The 21,837-nt window shown below is 40.9% G+C and overlaps 1 protein-coding gene across 50 annotated transcripts in view; it reads right to left on the reverse strand.

Annotated features, from left to right (window-relative positions):
* Positions 1–21,837, reverse strand: part of RIMS1 (regulating synaptic membrane exocytosis 1) — a 545,565-nt gene that overhangs the window by 34,148 nt on the left and 489,580 nt on the right. The window lies entirely within an intron of this gene.

Raw genomic sequence — 21,837 nt, forward strand, 5'->3', positions numbered from 1 at the left:
CATTGGCAGTGAGGTCCTGTTCCCCCCACCACGTTTTAAAGCCATGTCCTTGTTGTATTTCTGTTATAGCAGCAGTCGGTAACAAAGGCTGATGATAAATTGGTCTTCTGATCCAGTTCCACAAGTTCTCCCACTGCCAACTTGTCAGGTAGAGTCCTCCCATACGGAATTCCCACCCATTTTGTTATATTTACTTCTCTCTACCCTGGACAAAAGGTGCCCCAGTGGCTCAGCGGGTAAGTGCTCAGCTGCCAACCAAAAGGCTGGCCGGTGGAAACCATCGAGTGGCAACTCCGTGGGAGAAAAGACCTGGCTCTCTGCTCCCACCAAAGCACAGCCAAAGAAGCCCTAGAAGGCACGTTGACTATGTCACACGGACAGCGAACCACCACCTACCCTCCTAACCAGCAACCTTCTGCTCCAACCACGCTGGTTAAAGTGTCCTTCCTTTTCCTGAAAGGAGATTTCTCTATACTTACATCACGCCACCTCCCTGAAGTGGCATTCCTGTCTATTCCCTACTGATCATTCACTGTCTCCTCCACGTCTCTCTTCCGACAGCCTCATTTGGCCAGTCCATCCTGCAGTGATCCTGCTCTGTACACTCCTGTACGGTTTCTTTATAAGTAAACAGATACTTAATTAGGAAAACACTTAGATGAATGGACTTCACTTTAATGAAATCTCTACTTTTCATCAGACTATATGTGCTTCTAGGGAGCACGGTTGGTTGAATGGGGAGCGGGTTAGAAACCATCAGCGGATCTACCCTGTTCGACAGGGTTGCTGCAAGGTGGAATCCACTTGATGCCAGCCAGCAAGGGATGCGTCCTTGCTTGCTCGCAGCACTCCCCTCTGCAGCGCTCTGGAGGAGCGGTGTTCAGCACACGCCCATCGACGGAGGGACTACACTGAAGGAAGTTTCGAGCATTCACAGAGCATAGCTTCTTGGAGGACAAAGGAGTTCCGAGTGATTGCCCAGGCAAGTCAAACCCACTCAGGATCACACTGACTCTGGACTGCTGGTTTTTACATCTTACTTACACTGTGAGGGAGCAAGGGAATGCTTTCACCCCAACAGAAAAGTATTTCCTTCCTGCCCATTAGTAATTGTCAGAGAAGAGAATTAAGAAAACATTTCACTGAGTTCGGTAGACATGATGATATAAAATCAAGCGCCTGCTAAGACTCCTTTAAAGACAAATGACTGGAACTGAATTCAGAATCAAGGGAAAGAAAGATGCAAATCGCCTGCCCTGAATATATTTATGTTTTCATTCCATCCATAATCCTTGCTTCTAAAGTTAAATGTTACATGTTAAGAGAAATTAAATTTAAGAATTCATTCCATACATGTATTACGCAGACCATAAAATAAAAATTTTAAACAGAAGCTATAGAAGACTCTCCTTGCCTGAGCACAAACATGTCTTCCATTTGATTTTGATTCAGAACCCTTTCAGAAAGAAGAAAAGCAGATCATGATAAACGCTGATTTTACCCCACAGGTAGATGTGAAAGGACTTGACCAAGTTTGTGGTGAAATGAAATAAAAAGACAAAGGTATTTTCCCAAGAGTTATTTGAAACCACCCTCATTAACTTTTAGGTGAATAGAATTGTTTTTGAATATATCTATAGATAGATAGAGATATATTGAAATCCGTCCTTTCCCAGAATGACTTTGGCACAAACTCCAGCGATGACAACAGTCGGAGTTTAGCAGACTGCTTGTGACACTGCATAGGAGGGAGTACAAGCGAATTAAAGGGAGAAACATCCCCATCCCCCAAACGACCTGAAGGCACAAAATAAATTATTTTTGAGCTTTCATTTCAAAAGAAGTACCACATATGTGTCCTTCTGAACTAGAGATGGTTAAAACCTCCTTTTTATTTGAAATTTTAATTGGTTTCCCTGAAATTTTGAGGGAAGGATCGTCACAAACAGGCAAGCATTGGAAAAAACCAGAGCAACCATCAAATCTGAGTTAATGGGATTCAGGTAAGTAGTTGTTTAAAATTTTGTCTCTATGATGCGGGCCGGCACATAGCAGAATGATATGTAGTACCTCCTGAGCCGAAAGAGAAAAATACAACTTGTAATTTCAAAAGGTACTGTAAGTACATTTCTGCATTTCCAGAAAAGCTGGCCATATGCACTTAACTGTGTAGACAAGAGCTACACCCTATGCAGACTGCCTGACATAATTTTAAACGGAAATAAAATTTCAGTCTATTTTTAAAATATAACTTTGTGATAACATTGAGTTGTATGCTTTGATAGCAAGAGTTCAATTAAGTTTCAAATCAAACCATGAAATCGAGTCAGTCTGGATCTAAGTCAGTCATATGTAGAAACTATAATTCTATAAAAACCTACAGTAGCAACATCCTTCATAAGAACTTTATCTACTGAATAGCCATTTTAACGTGTCTTTCATTTAATTAATAATCTCAAGTATAACACCACTTTTGTTTGAAAACTGTTACTTAACAAAGAACATTATCGAAAGCTTCAAATACAGAAATTTGGCTTTTGGCTGTAGTGGTACAAAAAGTTATAAATTAACAAACTCTTGTTAGGACTTTGCAAATACATACATGGAACATAGACTTACCTCGTTTGTTTTGGAAAATTTAGAACCAGCAGTAAAATAGTCCTTGGTGGAGATCTGAAAGCCAAAGCAGCTTTGACCTGGTTTAAATAACGTGTGCCGTCTCTGGATGGAATAATACGGAGCTCTCTGCGAAGGCTCCTCTCTCTCTCTCCCCCCTCCTCTCCTCCTCTCCCCTCTCACACATATACACAAGACTACTAAGTATGATTAAATTGCTTCTGTCAAGAAGGTTTTTGGGGTAGTTTACTATATCATAAAGCCATAGAGTGCAAAATAACTGCACAAATTTGCCTTATATTAATTTTCATAAATTTGAAAATTGCTAGTCACAATTTGAAGATTACTATACAGTTATAAAACAATTTAAACATAAAAAATTTAAACATACTATATAAGAAAAGACACTTAAACCAAATAAAATGAAAATATCTCTCTTAATTTCTTATTAAAAATAGATAAAACTTGTATAAGAAATAAATGTGAGAGGAAATAACTCAGGGTTAATTATGGTTTCTAGGCTAAACCCATTTCAAGAGTTTTTATATGGGTGATAGGAAGGTTTCTGTGTGGATCTCTCACACTGTGTTATACCCACTTGGCACTTGTAAGACACTTATTGCTGGCTGCTGTTGAATTGGCCCCTAATCAACTTACACCCACGCATAAAGGGATCAGACCGTTGTGATTCACAGGGTGTTCACTGGCTGATTCCTGAAGTTCATATGCCGCTAGGCCTTTCCGCCTAGTCTGTCTCAGACTGAAACCTCTGCTGAAACCTGCTCAGCATCAGTACGACACACAGGCCCACCGTGGTAGCTGCACATCATCCCTGAGGGCGGAATGAGCCCAAGTCTGCTGCATGGAAGGCAGGCACACCACCCGAGTCATCCCTGCCCCGCTGGTGCACACTTATGACGGTCACCATGATCATTCACAAGCCTGCAGGTTTCTCATAATTTCCCTTCACCCTTTCCCACTTCCCAACCAACGACCCAACCACTGAGGTAAGGGCAATACATGGGAAAGCCAGGAAAGGCAAAGACCCTAATGTTTGTTGAACACCTTTGATGTCCCCCCCACCCATTAACACACACATATACACACACACACACAGACCCTAATATTTGTTGAACACCTTTGATGTCCCACCACCCCCTATTAACACACACACACACACACACACACACACACACACACACACAAAAGACAAACAGTTGTTATCAAATTGATTTCACCTTTGGGAAACCCCATCATGTGATCAGAGTAGAAAACTGTGCTCCATTGGCTTTTCAGTAGTTGTTTTTCCCCCCTGGAAATAGATTGCCAGGTCTTGACTCTGAGGCACCTCTGGTTAGGCCCAACCCTCAGCTTGTTGGTTGGCAGCAGCTGTGATAACCTGTTTGTGAACCCTCCCACACCTTACTCTGCTTCCCACACACCTCCATCAGCCCTCATGATCACTCCTGGGCATCAGTATTGCCATCTTTTAAAAGTGAAGAAACTGAGGTTCAGAGAGTTAAGTAGTAACTAGAAGTTTGCTACTAGCTAACCACTGCTGACAGGCACAAACCCAACTCTACAAAACAAAGCCGGATTTGAACAAAAGGCTTGTCTTCTCACAGACCCAGAAGTCAGCTCTTTTCAACACTGTGGGAGGAAGCAGGCAGTCTTTCTTTCCCTATGGGTCCCCCCCCCCACTTTTATAATGGCACTGCGGCATTAAACAGATGGCAGTTCAAAGTCAGAACCCCCTACCCCCTTCTTTTGGTCTACATCCAATGCTGTCAACAGCAAGAGTGGATAAAAATGGTAGTAGGATGAGTATCGTTCCTGACTACTCCAGGACAATCCAAGTTCTGTCACTTGTTCTGGTATACTATTAATAGTGGTGCCCCTTTTCCTCTCAAAGGAAATCTACTCCTTTAGGTGATAAAGCATATAGTCACACTATGTACAAAGGGTAGAATGGCACAAGTTAAATGAAAGTAGAGTGTTATTAATATGGAAAGAGTAAGGTGTTGAACTCTATGGAACTCAAAAGATTTACCCAGTGGTGATTCAGTAAGACTGGAGTGAGGTCAGGAAACTTAAGCGAAGGACGCGGACTTGACTCGCCCCTGCAGTCTTCTGAGAGAACATGGTCCTCACTACATCTTGATTTCAGACCTGCAGCCTCCAGAACGATGAGGAAATAAATCTGTCATTTTAAATCACAAATTACCCAGTTGGTGGCAATTTGTTACCTAGGAAACCAATTCACTATCCATCTTGACCAATGTTAAGACAGAGTCATAGCTAGATCAAGAGACAGGTAAGCCAGCGATCTATCTCCTTGTCATAATGCCATAGCAGTAGAAATTATATCCAAAGGGGTCCTGGATTATCACCAAAATAAGTGATGAAATGAATCAAGAGATAAGTGGAATCATACACAAAGCATAAATTATACCACCGGGCCCCTTAGGGCAGAAAAATAGGAGAGCCAGAATAGAGCTAAATTAATAGCAGTAAGACAAGAGACTTGGGTAATGGCCAGGCTTGAACAAGAAAAAGGAGATGTCTAGCGAAGAGGCTTGGATGCCAATAGACTGGTCTACACAGGGCATATTCTATGTAGCCCCATGAGGACATTGCTTGGTGCCTTGATGTTCAGAACAAAAGAACAAGAGGCTGTGTGAGTTAGGATGCCCATCTCCACCCACACCAATAACAAGTAATAAATCAGAAAACCTTCAAGTCAGCTAGAGAAGGCCTGGTATGATTTGAGAAGCCTTCCAACTCCCTCATTATCCTCTTAATCAATCTGTTGCTGCCTGAAACGCCTTTATTTAGAAAACCAGCTCATTAGGAAGAGCCCTGGTGGCACTGTGGCTTAGGCATTGGGCTGCTGTCTGTCAGGTTGCTGGCTCAAAGCCATCAATCGCTCCACAGCATAGGGCATGGCTATCTGGTCCTGTCAAGATTGAGTGTCTTAGAAACCCTTCAAAGAGTTGTTATGAATGATATCAACTCCACAGCAGGAGGTCGGTTTAGGTGTTCATTATGTAATCAGAGAACAATGCAAATACCAAGTGAAAGACCATGTTCCAGCGAGTGTCAGCAAAGAAGTAACCACATCAGGTATGGCTTCTATTATTTTTGTGTGTCTTAAATAGTGCTCCATACATAGTTCTCTAAAAAGGAGTCCACTGTCAATGACATGGTAGACATAACACGTGTATCTGTTTGACTTTTCCCCTTTCTTCTACTCGATTTTCAAAAAGCATACAAGAAAAGCTTGTCTTTGTTCATCTGATGTCACTGCATCTTAACCCCAAACTGTGATAGCATTGCACGATGCCTTTTTCTTACTTGACTGATAATGGCTTTTATGCAACTTTTAATGTATAGATTCTTTCTCCATTTATATTTTTGCTTATTGTTTTTCTTTTTAAATGTTTTATTAACATACAAGGGGTCCTCCCCAAAATGGATTTACCCCCCGAAGCGATGCATTTATATTTTTTCACCAAACAACCCTATCACCTTCAAAGTATTCTCCATTACACTTACTAAATTTGTTGAATCTGCTATCCCATTCTTGGAAACATTTTCCAGACTCATCTGTTTGGATGTCTGAGAGCACCTGCCTTTTTTTCCCCACCTCTTCTACATCATCAAATCATTGTCCTTTCATGTCCCTCTGTATTCTCCGAAACAAAAAGAAGTTCCACGAAGCAAGGTCAGGTGAAAAGGTACATGAGGCAAGAGGGGCATGCTGTTTTCTTGCCAAAACCTGGTGCACTGAGATGGCTGTGTGAGAAGGTGCATTGTCTTGATGGCAAAACCAGTCTCCCATCTGCCACAAATCAGGTCTTTTTTGGGCCACACACTGTTACGCAATCTTTTCAGAACTTCTAAATAGAGAGCTTGATTAGCAGTCTGACCTGGTGGAATGAGTCCAAATGCACTATGAGTCGACATTTTCATCTGTTTGGGAAGTTGATGGACATCCAGAATGAAGTTTGTCGTCAATCAACATTTTACCTTTTTTGAAATGAAAAAATCACTGGTACACTTGAGTTTTTCCCATAGTGCTGTCCTTGTAAGCTGTGTTCAACATCACAACAGTTTATGTGGCATTTTTCCTGAGCAGGTAATAAGTTTCACAGCCACATGCTGTTCTCTTAAATCGGCCATCACAAAAAATGAGGTTCGAGCAAAATTGCTTTTCTGAAAAAATTGACTGTGACCAGAGAGAACCTTCCCAGTTGATACCACTGGGTGCACGAACTCAAAAGTGAGCTGCTGAATGCTCGCCTGGTGGGGAAACTGTGTATTATGAAAGCTCCGTTCAGTACAATTCTGTTTTGGGGGGGTACCCCTCATATAATCCACATGTCACACATTCCAATAATTCAATCATATATAAATGACTATAATCAGCACCAAAATCGATTTTAAGACATTTTTTCTTTCTTGTACTCATTGTTATTATCTCCCCATTTCCCACCAAGCTTCCCTGCCATGCCCCTAGGAAATGAATCCAGTTGTGTCTCTATAAATTTACCTATCTTGCTTTAAGACACGCCTTTAAGACCACAGACACTATTATTTCTGATAGCCATGCACTATCTGCATTTTGCACCACCCTTTGCTATAGCACCCATACCTTCCTGGCATTGCACTACATTTAATGTAAAATGACCCAGAAAGGGAGTGCACCTCTTAAGACTCCAAGACCCCTATGCACTGAACCTCTTGATAGAGGGGACAGCGTTGGCAACAGAAGAGCAGCAACAGAACTAAGATCCAGAACCCGAGGCACGTGACTGTACTTTAAGCTCACGGGAAAAATAAAAGCTGTGTATTCGGGGGGCAGGAGGTTGACTTATGGAGTAAGGTATTTCTGGGCACTTACTTAGGGGACTGAGGTGCCTTTGGTTTGGGCTTATAGTGAAGTGGCATGCCTTTGGGGGCATTTATTAGCAGCTCTAAGAGAACTCCATAACATATCCTGACCGAATAAGTCTATCCTAAGCATTTCCACATCAATTGCAACCTGTTAACTTCCAAAATAAACTCCTCAGTCATGGGCATTGTCTGTGAGTTCTGCAAGACTTCTGTAAAGAATTATAGAACCCCATTGATGAGTAGAAAAACTGTACGGATGACCGGGCTGAAAACGCAGAGTACTGTGTGAGACAGAGCAGCTGTCATGCCATTATAAATACACATTTGAGTGTCTCGAGTCTTCATGGGTATCACAAACTGTGACAGAAAGTTGTCATGTCATTATAAATAAATACACATTTGAGCGTCTGGTGTCTCCTGGATGGTACACTCCCTGGGGACTCTACTGATACCTGAAAACCTGGAGCGTTAAGTTCACTCAGAAGTGACTCAGAGAAGGGTTGGTGACAGCTACTTTGAAAAATCAGTCACTGGAAGCCCCATGGAGCACAGTTGGTCCCTGACACACATGGGCTCATCCTGAGTTAGAAGAGATACCCCCACCCCAGTCTTGATATCTAACTTTGTAATTCTCATTTTGCATTCCTTTTCTTAAGAGGCATTTTCATAAACTTCAAGCTCTATGAAATGTACACCTGGCTGTGGGAGGCAAAATAATGGCTACCCAAAGATGTCATGACCTAATCCTAAGAGCCTATGAAGATATTATGTTGCATGGGAAAGATATGGCTATCGATAGGATAAAAGTACTGATCAGATGACCTTAAACTAAAGAAGTTATCTGGATTGTCTGAGTGGGCCCAGTGTAAACACAAGGGCCACCCAGAAAAAGAGGGAGTCAGAATGAGAGTGATCTGAGAAAGACCTTACCATGCAAAGCTGACTGTGAAGAGTACGGGGGTGGGGGTGGGGGAATGAGTCAAGGAACATAGGCAAGGCCTTGAAGTTGGGAAAGGTAAGAAAACAGATCCCCCTCCAGCCACTACCACCGAGAGTCACAAGAGCCCTGATGGCAACAACTCTGCCAGTCAGTCTGTGCTTGTTTCTTAAATGTTGGTGCCCCTCAAAGTCCTGTGCCCAGGATTTTCCTGTTTCCTCTCTGAATTCTTTCTCATTGTCACTGAGTCAATGCTGAGTCGCAGAGACCCCCGTGCGTCTCAGAGACTGTAAGTGCTTACCAGTAGACAGTCCAGCCTTTCTCCCGTGAAGCTGCTGTTGGTTTCTAAGTGCAGACCACGCAGATCACAGCCCAACAAACACCCACCACACCACATGGCTGCTATTTGTGAGGCGAGTGTGGAATCCACTTATCTACCTTATGTGTCTACAGAACTTTGAAACGGCCCCAAGATGTTCCCCAGGGTTGTGAGTTCTTCCCATCCTGTGATCGTCCTGGTTGACTTTACCAGTTCTTCTCTCCACTTCCAAGTTTCCATCTTCAAGAATGACCTTTACATTAGGGTCTTCTTTATCTGTCCTCACGTGATCTCTAGTTTGTTTATTATTGGAGACAAAGGTTTCTCTTGAATTTCTCAGAAATCAGAATTTCTGGAATCTCATTAGCCAATTTTCAATATTTTTTCCCAATTCTCATACGGACTTATCATCTTAATTTGCATCAGAAAAACTGACTGAAATCTTTTTAGCTAATAATCCTCACTAGAATTGTAAATATTTCTCCAACACTTTCATGATTCCTTCGTGCCTATTCCTTGATAACATTTTACTGACTTCTATTTAATGTTGTTATTGATCAGTATGGGCACTCATGCTTCCTCTCTTCAATTTCCCTCTTCTTTACCGATCTGTAGCAGGGGCAGAAGGGCATGTTCACATCTTTGTACAATCCAGCAATTGTTTTTGTACTGCACAGTGTTGTACAGACAAGGTAGTGACGCTGCTGAAAGTGAACTGCCTTCGCACCAGCAGCAGCTGTACTTTAGGGGCACTACTGCACCCCGCGTGGGGAACGGACCTCACAAACATCACACAAAAAAGCCAAGGCCTACCTTTACCTGAATCTGTCAATGGCTTGTTTACTTGATTTTGTAATCCCTGTAAATAATCCAATCCAATACACTTTTTATGTGTGTTTATAAAGATTCTCAGGCTCAATGGTACTGTAAGCATAATAACTATCAGTATCAGCTATGTGAGATTATGATTGCAATAGGGTTAATATAAAGTTAGTTCAAAGTTTATAGAATTTCCAAATGTTGAATACTATGTATGCATAAAGGAATTTTGATTAAAGTCACCGTGTGCAAACATAATTTAAAGAACTACAGTCTGCAGAGCTCGGAGTCACTGGAGATCCTGTACAGCCCAATCCTAGTGTTTTCCCATAAAGATAACGGAAGATGCACCCTCTGGAGGTTGTGTTCTATGTCTTTCTGCCTTTCAGCATATGAAACCCAGGTTTGATGCACCTATAAGGATAGCAAGTAGAATAAGGGTTTGTTTTGGGGAGGTAGTGGGGGGTGAGCACAGTGATGGTGGTGGGGGTCGGGTGGGGTAGATAAAAGGGAGCCGATGTCAAGGAGTCCAGGAAGAAAAAGAATGTTTGAAAATGGATTGTGGTTGCAATTTTGTATTACTCCTTGACGTGACTGAACTATGGAAGGGTATGATACATGTATTACTTGACAAGAAATTCAATCTATATAAAAGAAAACTGAAGACGGAAATGTGAAGTGGGTTGTTCAGGGTCACACAGCAGGGTCACACGGCAGACTCTGGAAGAAAGCCTAAACCCAGGCCTGCTGACCTCCAGCATATTGCCTATTCTTCTCAGTGACCTGATGCTGCTACAACAGAAATACCACACTTGGCTGGCTTTAACAAACAGGAATTTATTTTGGAGAAGCCAAAATTCGGGGCCCCAGCTCAAGGGGAAGCTTGCTCTCCTTCAGCATTCTGGAGGAGGTCCTGGCCTTTTCGCTTACACGCCTTGGCTGCTGTGGGTGTGGCGCGCATCTGTCTTCCTTCATCTCCGCTTAAACTGTGCTTTTTAGATCTCAGAAAAGATTAAAGACACACTACAGAATACTGCCTTATGAACATCGTAAAACGTATTCCAAAATGGAAATGGAAATGCTCCTGGGGTTAGGATTTACAAGACTTCTTTGGAGGACACACAATTCAATCCATCACATCATTCTAACAAAGATGTAAAACACAAAATCAGAGAGAACACACTTTCAGAGCCCAACCCCGTGGACTGGTCTACTTTTCCTTGTCTGTGTGACACTAGAATTCTGCAGAACTGGTCCTGCCACTGAGCAGAGTCAAGGTCGTTTGGCAGAATGCTCTCAGCTCCCATGAGCACCATTCTGCTCAACGCAAGGCTCTTGTCCTGACTCCTCAACTGAGCCCAACTGAGTATCAAAGCAACCCTAGATCCAGGAAGGCTGAAGAGATGTTTTCTATCTAGAGAATCCATGGAAATGAATCTTTATTCTTGATAAAGCACAGGCTAAACTGAACTCTGTATGAATTACTGAATTCATTTACAGAAATATGACATCTCTGTTATACAATTATCTATGCTTTATTCCCTACTGGCAATCTCTGTTGTCTAAGCCACAGGTAAGTATGGCCTTAAGACACTGGATCATGATCAAGGAGGGCTTAACAATGGTTTAAAGGATATCTGAAGTGTGCTTAAAGGATAAGCATGGGATTTGGAAAGAGAACTCTTGCATTTAGAAAAGGATTTTGGAGTAATTTTCAGTAAATATCTATGAGTCTCTGATAGTGCAAAGCAAAGTCACATGAATTCTTAGCAATAGAACTCATGACTGCAAAGGATCCTTTGCTTTGGCTGCTGCTTCAGGCTCTCCACCTGTGCTCTGGGGATATGCACTATTCTCCTGTCCCATCAGACGTGCATCTGTGAAAGGGTTTGAGAAACTTTGAATGGCCTTGTCTCCTTCAGCAGCATATTTCCAAATCCCTGGTAGGGGCCAGAAAGCACAGCTTCATAGAAATTAGTAGCTGGGCATAAAAATGGTTTTTAGTTCATGCATTCCAGCCACAGAAAACACTTTTCCCCCCCTGAAAACCACATGAAAATCTGGAGTGAGCATCCAACAGGGTTGTAATAGAGATCACTGTGCCAATCGAGTGGACACAGAGCATCAACTAATTTAGAGATAACAGGCTAATATGTGGAATGGATTCACCATCAATATTACGTGAAAAAATTCCATCACAATGATGAAACTCTATCACTTTTATGTCTTTTCAGACATTTCCCAAGATAAAGAAATACCCAGTACATTTTGAGAATCAATATCCAGAGTCATTAAGTGAATAAAATAAATGTTAAGAGCCTATTCAGAAAACATGAAACTGTGTTCATCATGATTCATTTTTTCTCTGGAAGGATATATATTATTTGGGGATGGGAATGTTTAGTTTAATTTTATACCTGGAGATATAAGACCAGGATAACTAATCCAGAGATGCACTTGATGACAGTCATGAGCTACTGGGAAAGCATGCTTGGTGGCAATATTCATGGAAACGCCACGCAGCCTCTGAGCCAGAAACACCCAGTGCTTTGCAATGCTGCAAAATCTAACCCAAGAACATAAGTACTTCATGATTAATCAATATGAAAAATTAATTGCTCACTATGTTGTTTTCACATAACGAATAACAAGCTTGATCTTAGATACAAAGGAAAATGAAATAATCCAGAGCAAGCATGAAAGAATAAAAAAATGTTCTGAAGACCATAGATGCTATAATGTTATTGGCTTCTGGATAATTTTTTTTTTGCTTTAGGTATGGCAAATACATGCATTCTCTTGTTTGAGAAGTTAAGGTTTAATTGTCATAGTTGCATCAAGTAAATTCTCTATTATAAACTATTTTTAAAAGGCTTGCTGAGCTATAAAATTTAAAATGCAGCAGTACTGAGCTACAAAATGAGAGAAACTGAAAGCATTCTTCTTGGGAATTGGAACCAGAGAAGGCTATATTTTTATCACCATTCTTATTCAATACTGTCCTGGAAGTCTTAGCCTGAGCTATTAGAGAACATAAAGCAATGAAAGGTATCTGAATTGACAAGGATGAAGTAAAAGTCTATTTGCAAATGATATGATTCTATATACAGAAAACCATAAAGATTGAACGACAAAATGTTGGAAATAATTGAAGGCAACATTGCAGAGTATAAGATCAACATAAAAATTCAAATGGGTCCCTGTATTCTATAGAGGTTTATGAAAGGCAAATCAAGCAAACAAAGCAATTTACATTGCCATCCAAAAGATGAAATACTTATGAATAAACCTCACCAGAAAAACAAAAACTCATAGAGAAAACTACAAAAGAGTACTACAAGAAATGAATACAGACCTACATAAATGGAAGAACATTCCATGTTCAGATAGGAAGACTTACCATTGTGAAAATGCCGGTACTACCCAAAGTGATTTGTAAATATAATGCTATTCTGATGCATTGCCTAGCATCATTCTTGAAAGTGATGGAAAACTGATCACCAACTTTATATGGAAAGGAAAGAGACACAGGACAAGCAACGCATTACTAAAGACAAACAGAGAAGGAAGCTTCCAGCACCTCCTGTTCTCAAAACCTACTACAGTCACAGCAGTCAAAACCAATTGGTGCTAGTACAATGAAAGTTACACAGACCATGACACAGAATAGAATATTCAGAAATAAACCCACCCACCAACAGACAACTAATTTTTGACAAAGGACTGAATATATTAAATAGAGAAGATATAGTGTCTCCAACAAAGTACTGACAAAATTGGATTTCCATTTGCAGAAATCAAGACTCATACCTCACTCCATATGCAAAAATGGACAGAAAATGTATTAAAGACTTAAATATAAGTCCTAGAAATAAAGAGCCATCATTGAAAAAAACAGGGATGAACTTACAGACCCTAATACCAGGTGTGGTAGTTACATAATTTCCTGTCAACTTGAAGATCTATAGAAGTGTAGGGGTGGAGTTCAACCTGTCAATCACCTGATGGTGCCTCCCTGTGGGCATGGCCTTCACATAAGGAGGAGATCCTGGGAATGCGTTTCCACTCCCCCTCCTTCACCTTCGTGTTGGCAGGCTCTGGTTGCTGTAAGTCATGTGATGCGGCCACCCCATTGGATCCACAGAACTTTGTACCTTCTGGCATGCAATCTCCCAGCATCCTGTAAGGTTGCATGTGGTTGTGTGAGTCTGAAGATGGATTTATGGGCTAGTGTTGGACTTAGGGACTAGTATCGGACTTATGGACTTGATCTGGACTGGGTGGAATATTTGCTTGATATATCATTACTTCTTGATATAAAGTTCTCTTTTGCACATGTATGAGGGTCACTGGATTTGTTTCTCTAGTCAACCTGCCTTACACACCAGACACACACACTATCCAATATGATGGAAAACACACACACAGAAGAGAGAACAGATGACTGGGGCCTCCTTAAAAGACGAAACTTAAGTCATGAAAGCATATCACCAGAGTATAAAGAGAACCCATAGACTGGGTGGGGTGGGTGGGGACAATGTATGGAACAAGGACTAAATCTATAAAATCTATGGGAAACTTCAATACTTCAAAGGAAAATGACAAATAAACCAATTGAGAAATCACAGAGGATATGAAGCATGTACCAAAGACAGCCCACAAACAGATGAAGAAATGTTCATGATCACTAGCCATCTGAGAAATTCAAACTCAAACGATGAGCAAATTAAAGTACTTCACCCTCAAACTGGTAGCAACATTTAAAAAAAGTAAGAAATAATAAAAGCTAGAGGGGGAGCTGGGAGATGGGAACCCTCATACACAGATGGTGGGGCTGAAGATTACAGGAGTCTGTAAAACAGTACAACTACTGTGAAAAGTGGCATTATGTTTCCTTGAACAATTGCAAATAGAAATAACACCTGACCCAGCAATTGCCCTGTTATTACAGAACCAAAGAGCATCACATGAACAGATATGCACACACTCATGTTCATTGCAGCACTATTCACAACAGCCAGGTAATGGAAAAAACTTAAATGCCCATCAGTGGAAGGATGGATAAATAAACTCTCATACATACACACAAGGCCACACACCACACAGTTAAAGGATAATGATGAAATGGTGAAGTAACTCACGGCACGAATGGATTTTTTTAGGACTTTAAACTGAGAGAAGTTAGTGAAATACAAAAGGGCAAATATTACACGACATCACTGTTATTAAAAAAATCAAGAAAAGGTTTTTATATAAAAACATCAGACGTTGATGGTTATCCTGGATAGCAGGGAAGAGGAAGCAATAAGCTAGAGGGTTGCTAGGTATTAATCTGCGTGAAGGAGAACATATTCTACAAAAGGGAAATCAGTGGGGGTGGGGTAAATTGGAAACAGGTTAAGTCATTGGGAGGTTTGATAAGTTGTTTAAATTGCAAATGCTCAATGATTTGATATGTAAACCCTACTTAATTTATAATAAAAGGCTCGGGGGGAAAAAAAAAGATTGTTACCTGCATTTTATAGAAGGCAAAAAAATCCATTACATATAGACTAGAAACACATTCATGTGTTCCCTGATATTTTCATTTTCATAGAAAGTGATTAACTCATAACTATGATTTTAAAAAATTAAAATGAAAACTTTAGCTATGTATATCAAGTGGAACATGCACCCTTCTTTCCATATTGTATGTTCCACACTAGGAAATAGCCAGTAGCATTTTGGGTTCCTAATGACAACACAAACAATTCTGTCTCTTCTATTAGACCAGCAGTTCTCAACCTGTGGGTCATGACCCCTTTGGGGGGTCAAAGGACCCTTTCATAGGGGTTGCCTGATTCGTAACAGTAGAAAAATTAGCTATGAAGTAGCAACGAAAATAATTTTATGGTTGGGGGTCACCACAACATGAACTGAAAAGGGTTGCGGCATTAGGAAGGTTGAGAACCACTGCATTAGACCCTACAGGTCCAAGTACTTTCCTTACTCGTTTAATATTTGAATATGCCTCTGAGCAGAAAAATGATGAATCTTCAAAAAAGTGAAAGTTGTTACTGAATTGTACATGTTGAAACTTTTGCATCAGTATATATTTTGCTGGGCTTAATCTCACTCACTCACTGTCATTGACTCGATACTGACTCATAGCGACCCTTTAGGATGGAGTGGATCTGCCCTGTGAGTTTCTGAGACTGTAATTATTTACAGGAGTAGAAAGTCCCATCTTTTTCCTAGAGGTTTAGAACTGCTGACCTTGCAGATTGAAGCCCAAGGCATAACCAATACGCTACCAGGGCTCCTATATAATCTCAAAATAACCCCCAAAGAAATGATAAATGAAAGTCGACATTAGAAGCTCGATGCTGTGTCCACAGTGGCAGCAGGGCAGCCCTCGGGCAGTGAGCTCAGATTCATGTAAGGAGCCCCAAAAGAGAGCTAACAAACTGAAGAGATTGTCAAGTACGTGGAAATGCGGTATACATTTCAGGGTAACTAATACTATATCTGATAAAACATCTATTTTCTAATTAGCCAAAGGATCTTAAGAAAAATAACAGAAAAATCAAATCCTCTGTAGCGAAAACAATCAATATCCACTCTTTTCACTCCTAAAAAGTCACACTGAGCATGTAATACAGTGCTTCAAAAAGATAGTGCCGTATCTAGTGACAAACTGCCTAACACTTTTTACTTTCCTATTCACGTGTAAGACGTGTTCAGTCGTCATTACAATTAGTTTTGCTATAGCAAGTTGGGTTAAAAAGTAGATTAATATCAGAATGTAACGAAACGAAATGTTACCTTAAAAGTTGACCCAGGAATTCTTCAGTGATAAACTGTCCCCACTGAGATGTGAGTAAATGAATAGTTAAGAGCATGTACTCCACAACCGAAGAGCCTGGGTTCAAATCCTAACGCTACTTACCACTTTTAAGTTCGTTTCCTCGCTTGGTCAGCAGGAACACTGGTCCCAGGGCCTACTTAGTGGCCTGCTTCAAAGAGTAAATGAATGCATTTCCACAAAGGAACTTGAGGGTATTAATGTTTACATTTGTTATTTAGAGAACTGGCAGAGCCCAGGAGAAAAAAATTGAGGGGCAAAGGTGGCAGGGGAAAGAATGAGTAAGAGAGATGGCAAACTATCATGTGCCTCGTGATATGACCATATTCCAATCATTCCCTTTCCTCCAACCTCCTTATGCCCCCAAAAGAATTGCCACCACAACTCATGAATGCAGAGCACGTGCATCATTTTTGTTGTTTCAGTTTTAAGAAGTGAGGAAGCAGCTGTTTCTCATAGTGGTCTTCGTAGTCAGTTACACGGCAAGCCGCAGTCCAAGACTGAGAAGGTAGTAAGCATGTTGGGGCTGCTTTTGGACTTCACCAATCCTTGAAACCGGGACACAGGGATTTCCCGATTTAATTGGCAGTATCCTTTTTTTTTTTTAATGCAACATAAGAGAGCACTAGCGTTTTCAGACTTTTTAAAAAGCAAAGCCTTCACACGATTCAATAATTAGGAACATTATTTTAAATACTGTTATGCTTTGGGCAGTATAGAAATAGTGCAGAGTTGTATTGGGTAGTACAGAATTGATACAAACTGGTTGCAGAGCCAAGGACTTTCTCTCTCAGAAGCCACCTCTTGCATTCTAGCACGGCCATGTGGCTCATCATTGCTAACAGAACACAAATAGAAATGTGCTGAGGGGCTTCTCAAGCAAGTCCTTTAAGAAGCAGATGTACCTTCTACTTGCTTCTTTTCTCTGGCTAAATGGATTCAGATGACAAGGTTCTTAGGGACCTGAGAAAGCATGGCATGTCAAGAACCCGAGTTCTTTGTGCCACTGCGTGGAAGTGGGCTGACCATCACCAGGATCGTCCAAAGTGGCTCAGTGAACAATAAGTAAACTTTCATTGGCTTTGAGCTGTTACACAATTTATGATAGCAGCTACAGTTATGGCAACTTACACCGTTTAGGTGGAGATGGCACCGCAGTATGTTGATTCCTGTTATTACCTATGTGACCCTGCGTAAATTATTTAGTCATCCTGAGCACCCGTTTCCTAATCTAGACAGTGGTGAAAATAATGGTACCTGTGTAAATGGCCAGTCTTGACCACAGTAGGTCCCCAGTGTACAGAGTCTTTACTGGTATATACAGATTGTAAGGTTACTGGAATTGACTTAACTTTTTTCCTTGTAATGTCACCTATGGAGATACTCTTAATGATATCTCAGTATATAAGTGGATTGCACCCCAACACAACCACCTTGTCCTAAACTTAGCTTTATTTGGTGACCCTTGTGGAGAAGTCCCCGATAGTCTCCTTAGAGCCATACACCAAGTGCCTAACTGTACCCAGTGCTCACAATGCAACCACGTTCCATGTCAGTGACCGACTGACAGTCTCTCGGCTCCCTTCTCGTCTATCGCTCTTTCCCAGGAATTCAGAGGAATGCTTCCTCTTTAGATAGGACCTGAGGGATCAGAAAATAATATCACAGGGCAGCAAAACACACATGAACAACAACAAAGAAACCCACTACCATTCTGAACATTGTGTACTTCTATGAGGGAAAATTATATGAAATGACATATAAACTCCTCAAAAACCCTTACCCGCAGAGTAAACTCTGGTAAAATGGGCTGTTTTGCAGATGTCCAACAAAATAATTTCTGACAAATGACCAAGAAATGAACTTCTACTGTGTTGGAGCCTTTGCACATTTAAAATCTACGTTTTTGAACAGCTAGCATAAGCCCAACTAGTTCAACAAAGCACTGGTGGCAGTGCAGTAGGATGGCCCTATTGCCGGACAGCTGGCTGACAGTGTCACCCCCCTGGAAACATCAGTTACATGCCATCAGAGAGTACAGACTCAGCATCCCAATGGATGGCTTCAAACTCCAACTCTTCCCTCATTCATGTGAACTTGGGTAGGTTACTTAACCTCTTCTTTGGATCTCATGTGGTCTCTCAAAATGTGTATCAATTTCATGAAGCCATGGTTTGCAGTATTATGTAATTATCCTCCATTTTGTGATTTGATATAATTACCCTGTTTTTGTTCTTGGGATTTTTAAGTAACTTTTTTTTTCTTTTTAACCATTTCACTGGGGGTTCTTGAAGCTCTTATAATAATCCATATATCAATTGTATCAATCACATTTGTGCTAATGTTGCCATCATCATTTTCAAAACATTTTCTTTCTACTTGAACCCTTGGTATCAGCTCCTCTTTTCTCCCCCCTCCTCTACCTTCCCCTCCTCATGAACCCTTGATAAATTAAAAATTATTGTTATTTTCACTGTCTTACACCATCCATTCGTCCCCCTAGGCAGGGAGTTATATGTCAATCATGCGATCAGTTCCCCCTTTCTTACCCTTCTCTCCCCAACTTCCCCCTAATCTCATGGTATTGCTACTCTCATTACTGTTCCAGAAAAGCTTAATTACCTTGTTTTGTAACACCTAATTCTTTGATGTTAATGAGGCAAGATCAGAAGCAGTTGTGTTAACAAGGTAGGATGCAGTCTACAGCATGAGGTTGTATCTTGTACTCTGATATATAAGAGATTAAACGAAGGGGCAAAGATAGACGGATCTAACACCCACCAAGAAAGAAGAGTCAAGAGCAGAGTGCATCTCTCACCATCCCTACATGAACACCTTCTAGACCAGTGGTTCTCAACCTTCCAAGTGCCGTGACCCTTTAATACAGCTCCTCATATTGTGGTGACCCCCCAACCATAAAATTATTTTTGTTGCTACTTCATAACTGTAATTTTGCTACTGTTATGAATTGTAATGTAAATATCTGATATGCAGGATGTATTTTCATTGTTACAAATTGAACATAACTAAAGCATAGTGATTAATCAGAAGACAATATGTAATTCTATATTATGAAATATTTATTTCTAATTACAAATAAATGAAGTTTTGTCTTGAAGTGTGGTATAGCACGAGTAACAGTCTTCAAGCCGGGTACTCGGATGTGAGTGTATCTCCATGTGGCCTGGAGATGGATAGAGGAGCGGTATCTCAATTCCTAAGACCACTGGAAATATGTATTTCCAATGGTCTTCAGCGACCCCTGTGAAAGGGTCGTTCGACCCCCAAAGAGGTCATGACCCACAGCTTGAGAACTACTGTTCTAGACCCAGGAGAAGCTTGATGCCAAGACACATGGATATCTTCAAGGAATGCCAGTCCCTCAACAATCAAAGGAGCCAACACCCTATCTCCTAAGCTCTGAGCGGCCAGGGAAAAAGCCTGTGCTTGAGCTGGCACCTTAAATAAGAACTTCTAGCATCCTGCACCGAGAAAACAAACTTGTGTTTGTCTCAGCCCTCTACTTGTAGCTTTTCTATCACAGCAGCATTCAAGAACTCAGACATTTCTCAGGTTCCTGACCATTGAGACGGGACTAATAATAATAATAATAATGATAATAAAAAGAAGTATATCAATGAAGTTGAAAATAAGCTTATACACATGATATTAAATTATATAGATGTATACTTAACCATTTTTCATTGAAAATGAACACCAATATCAATATATTTATGCCGATTAAGCCCACTCTTATCAGGTCAATTCCGTGTCTTAGCAACACTCTAGAACAGAGCACACTGTATATCTGAGACTGTAAATATTTACTGGAGCAGACAGACTCATCTTTATCCTGCAGAGCAACTGGTGGGCTTGTAACAATGATCTTACGGTTAACAGATCATTGCTTAACCCACTGCACCAAACGGATATAAATTTCTGTAGACTATGTTAACAATTACATTGCATATTTTTCGTTTTACATGGGAAATTTTATACTTAACTAGCATGTTGCTGCCACTGAATTTTGCCAATATGAACCACTGCTTGATCTGCAGAAGACAGGTGCGGCCAGTCTGCTTCTGTAAAGATGTATAGACCTGGAAACTCTATGCCGTTCTACCCTGTCTTCAGGGTTGTGAGTCAGAACTGACTTGATGGCAATGAGCTTGACTTCTGACTTTATGTCTTAGAGAAGTATGTAGAGCATAACTGAGAATAAACAAGACACATATTAATATGGTAGATGCATTTTTATTGTGGTGGTGATGAAGAATACTGAAAAGTACCATGAACTGCCAAAGGAACAAACAAATCTATTTTGGAAGAAGTAAAGCCAGAATGCTCCTTAAAGTCAAGGATGCTAATGCTGGAAACTATGCCAACAAAGCCTCCACAACACCAGCAGGCCCCCCGTGTTGGACAGGACTCAGCAGAGCACCCAGCCTCAGACAGACTGAGGAGGACCTGGTGCTAGTCTTAAAACATCTATAGCCATGAAAACCCTACGAATGGCAGTAGAACATTGTCTGATACAGTGCTGGATACTCAGGAAAGCGACGTGAGGAGAACCACAGATGCAAGGGAACAGTCCACCTGACCCCTCGAACACCAGCCTCCACATGGAGAGGCTCAGAGGAGCTAGATGGTGCCAAGCTTCTCTGAAGAGAGTGGGGAAACTACGTGGACTAAAACTCAAGCTTATAAACAAAAGACCAGGCTGACTGACTGAACAGTGACTGATGGACTCCTCTAGATTATACCACTAAGTCATCCACGTCTAGAAATTAATTTACTCCCATGGCTCAATTTTGAACCAAGCAATATACAGGGGGGATGATAACATGATGGAGGTACATATACCTCAACAATTTGAGATCAAAGGGCAAGACTTACCCTCAGAAAGGTTGGGAAAGAAAGGGTTGCAGTGGAAATGGAAACAGAGACTAAGTAGGATAAGTGATGCTAGACTTTGGGAATCACATCAGTGATATGAAACAAAATGTGTATGAATTGTTGGATGGAAAACTGATCTGTTCTGTAAACCTTCACTTAATTCACAATACAAAGTCTTAAAAAGTTGACATTAAAAATATTGTATGTATGTTTGTTTTATGGGTCTTCTGATGCCTGTTACCTGGTGCCAATGACACCTCATGACAGCACCGACTGGCGTGCTTCTTCCATGTGGACTTGTTGCTCCTCAGCTAGATGGCCGCCTAGATGATATATCTTTTTAAAAAAAGTTATTTTATTGAGGACTCATACAATTCCCATCACAGTCCTCCATATATACATCCATTGTGTCAAGCACATATATACATTTGTTGCCCTCATCAATCTCAAAACACCTGTCTTCCACTTTAGCCCTTAATATCATTTGCTCATTTCCCCCCTCCCTCCCCA

The sequence above is a fragment of the Echinops telfairi genome, unplaced genomic scaffold, assembly GCF_000313985.2.
Source record: "Echinops telfairi isolate 266 unplaced genomic scaffold, ASM31398v2 ScPeMD7_3533;HRSCAF=4204_0, whole genome shotgun sequence".
Classification (NCBI taxonomy): domain Eukaryota; kingdom Metazoa; phylum Chordata; class Mammalia; order Afrosoricida; family Tenrecidae; genus Echinops; species Echinops telfairi.